The sequence below is a fragment of the Palaemon carinicauda genome, chromosome 44, assembly GCF_036898095.1.
Source record: "Palaemon carinicauda isolate YSFRI2023 chromosome 44, ASM3689809v2, whole genome shotgun sequence".
In the NCBI taxonomy this organism is placed as follows: Eukaryota; Metazoa; Arthropoda; class Malacostraca; order Decapoda; family Palaemonidae; genus Palaemon; species Palaemon carinicauda.
The window spans coordinates 6,591,523-6,595,454 of NC_090768.1; the positions used below are offsets into that span (position 1 = coordinate 6,591,523).

Consider the following 3,932-nt stretch of genomic DNA (forward strand, 5'->3'; position numbering starts at 1 on the left):
TATAAGAGGATACATGCATATAGCCATGGAAATCTTTTATACTACTTAAAATTAAGTGAGTTCTATGATTTTAAGATTCTTTTAAGGACGTACAGTGAATGTTTCGAAGAGTCATTCTTTATGGTGACTCCACTGATCTTAAAAAGAAAAACAGTCATGGGAGAAGCTATCTCACCAACTAAAAGGTTGTCAATCACATTGTATTATCTCGCTACAGGTACCACTTCTGAAGACTTGAAATCTGTAACTGCTGTCTCTGCAGTCTATCAGTGTCATTGTTATTGAAACCAGCAGGGCCATTATAAAATGCCTCAAAAAATATATCAAGATAAGAAAAAAAAAATTAAACTGATTTCCCATTCAATTTTACAGGATTTTGTACATATTTCTTTGAAATTAGAAAAAAATCAGAAATTTTATTTTGCTTCTGGAACCTATCAAGTGTGACCATATTTTCAATAGGAATTATCTTGTATTTAGTTGTGGCTGATGATTTTGGAATGCTGTTGGAAGTGCCTGGTGTGGCATGTTGTTGATTAATGACAACAGAGTCCCAATGCTCCCAATCTGATCCTCAGAGATAATATCATTGAGAGGTCTTTCAACATATATTGCTTGTGCTGAATTGTTTTCCTGCAACTCCAATGCCCATGTACAGTAGAAGTCAGTCTTTCATACTAGTTTTCAGTTCATTGGAGACGTTTGCATGCATCGGATACAAGTTCTCGTTGCTCGTCTAACTTTCTTCTTCCCTTGGTATGGGGTCGCTCCATTTCACAAGAATCTTTCTGGAATTTTAAATAACTATATTATTTATGTAACAAACACGTATGCATAAACATTGTTAGATAAACATGTAACTATTCTAATTAATATTTACTTTCACTGTTATTGGCTTTACTGCTACCAGCCTCAGGAGATGAATAGAAAAATATTGCAGAGGAATTTTATGACAAATGAAAATGTCCCAGTTGTATTGGAGCCATCAATGGGAAACATGTAGATATCTAGAAGACAGCCTATTCCGGATCTTTTTTATTACAATTACAAGAATCACTTCAGCATAGTTTTTCTGGCAGTAGTAAATGCAAAGAATGAAGTCTAATGGCAGATATAGGCATTATGGTAGAGTCTCTTATGAAGATTTGATTGGCGAAACAAAGTTTGGAAGAATGTTTCATGAGGGTTCTTTTAATTTTCCAGACCCAAATAGTATGGAAAAAAAACCCATTCGTCTTTGTTGGTGACAATGGTTTTCCATTGTCAGAAAATCTAAAGAAGCCATATGCTCAGGCTGAAGTAGATGGAAAAAAAAAAAACGAATCTTTAGTAATAGTTTAGGTTGTGCTAGGATGCATAATCGAAAGGCATGTGACATTTTCACAGCTCACTTTATAGTCTTAGGTCGAGATATTCTGTTGTCTCAAGAGAAATCACAATCAACTGTTTTGGCCTGTCGCTATCTACATAACTATCTAGCAACGAGAAATTCAAATGAATACATTTAATAAATTGTTTATGTTACAAACAAAGAGGCTGATCAAGAGTCATCCAGTGCCAATATAAATTTAACAGATTTGCGACATACTTGCAACAACCATTCATCAGTGGTAAGCAGATCTGAGATACTTTTTTTTTAATATTTCAACTCTGAAGAGAAAGTTACAAGGCAAACTAAGCAATAAAATAATGTACATTCAATTAGATTTTTCTAGCTGTGTAATCTGAGGTTATAATTTACTCACACATGCTTTCTTTTTCTGAAGAGATATTAGCTCGACTTCAGTTTTTTTTTCAAGTCATTAACTTATTTTTCAAGATTTCATTAAATTCCCTTATGCAATGTAAAGTCAATTTCATCACAAAATTACCATGCTAAACATTTATGCCAGTACTGCAGCAAATAAAAAAAGGTTTTAACACTAATTTTGCTTTAATTGACTCATATCAATTGAATAAAAGCTTTGCACAAGTAAATGCAAGGATCTTATGATTTTAGTCTCAAAATTCTCTCTCTCTCTCTCTCTCTCTCTCTCTCTCTCTCTCTCTCTCTCTCTCTCTCTCTCTCTCTCTCTCTCTCTCTCTCTCTCTCTCTCATTACACTTGAATACATGAATAAAAATATATGATTTGAATTTACAAATATAAATTAATTGCATATTATATCAATTAAACTTTGAGAATACTTACGAAATCTAATTCACCTGCCGAGTCAGAGTCCTCTGTATCCTTGATTGTAGTGGTGGATTCTGAAGGAGTTTCCTGGTCTCTAAGAAATTCAATTTTTGTGTAATACCACAATGTTGGCTCATGGAACTCCAGAACCTCAACCAGATTTCTTTGAAGACTGGATATTCCTCAACTTTCTTTCGGACGTTCGTCCTTAAAGAATTAAATTTCATTTTTACATTCTCAACTCCTGCCTTTGGGTATATTTTCCCATATATCTCGAGGAGAATGATATACAATAGACCTTATTATTATTTTTTTTTTTATTGGTTACCGTCATTATACTCCTCTGCCTCAACCTTTCACAATGAGGACAATTCCCTCTAAAGGCGAATGCACTCTCCAAGATATTCCCTCTTGGCCTTCTTAAAGCTCTTATTGCCCTCTACTTCAATGGCAGACATGTTGTTGGGACGACGGACAGATAAATAGTTTAGACAATACCAGAAAATTGATTGGTAATGTTGATTTTGTAGGGGCACCTTTAAACTTGTTAAGTCATATTTTACTCATACTATATAGAAATATGTTTAGAAAAGATGTCCTGCTTTTTTTTTCTGCAGTTAATGTGATTTTTGTTTCTATAGGTACAAATTTACGCCTACGTTAGTAAAATAAGGGCTTCTCGAATTGGTCTTAACCTCTATTAGTCCTGTTTCAGTGTAGGGTCTCGAGCTTTGATAAAGTACACTTGTTGTACAAGTTATAGTCATATATACATCCAATCTACAACCTTACCTTAACTTTGCATTGATAAATAGTTTCTTCATAAGGGGGAATATATAAAACACCTGCTACTTGTTTACATTATGACAACATTGCTCTGATAGTTTTGAAGACTTATGTCAGCGTTGCTAGATTGGAGATCCCAAATTCATTAGAGAGACATGGAAATACGACATATGAGCTTAAATGAAAATAGAGAACTAATTAGTATATTTTTCCATTACTATTTTTTTTTCATGCTGTAGCATAGATTTGTATCAAGCCTGATTAAAAAAAAAAAAAAAAAAAAAAGAAAAAAAAAAAAGAAAAAAAAAAACCTTTCATTATAGTATGAAAAGAACATTGATGGAAATTTTCCATCTGGCAACACTGACTTGAGTAAACGAGTAGCAGACGACTAGCTCAAAATATAACAGCGCCATCTGTTACCAGCACGCCCTACTAAAGCGGACCAATGCTCGCACGAACCCAAGTGACGTTCCTGTCTTCCCTCTATTATCTTTGGTTAGTTACTGAATATGTTTTTTAAGAATGTATATTTGTTAGTTTTTATTTGTTAAGAAATATATTAAAAATTAAGATTCAATGTATTTTATATTGTTCAACCAGAATAATTTAAAAAGAATGAAAAAGTAAAAGGAATGTATTCATGATTACAAGATTCTTTATTGACAAACAACAAAATTCTTTGTCGGAATTATCTGTAAACATGAATCGTAGAAGCGTATAAATAATAATAATAACAATAATAATAATAATAATAATAATAATAATAATAATAATAATAATTAAGGCAGAAAATGTAACTCCATGATTAACTAAACAAGAAAAAAAGTAATACACAAAATTATTTTCGTTAGGCAAATCACCCAAGTACAGTCATACCTCTCTTCACGAAAGACTCTGCTTACAAAATTTTCAAGCTGCGAAACGAGATGCGAATATTTTTATGACTCACTTCACGAAAAATGTTTCAT

General features: G+C 32.6%; 1 pseudogene; it reads right to left on the reverse strand.

Moving 5' to 3' along the window:
• Positions 1-689: 689 nt before the first annotated feature.
• LOC137634200 (uncharacterized) lies at positions 690-2,633 on the reverse strand (annotated as a pseudogene).
• Positions 2,634-3,932: the final 1,299 nt, after the last annotated feature.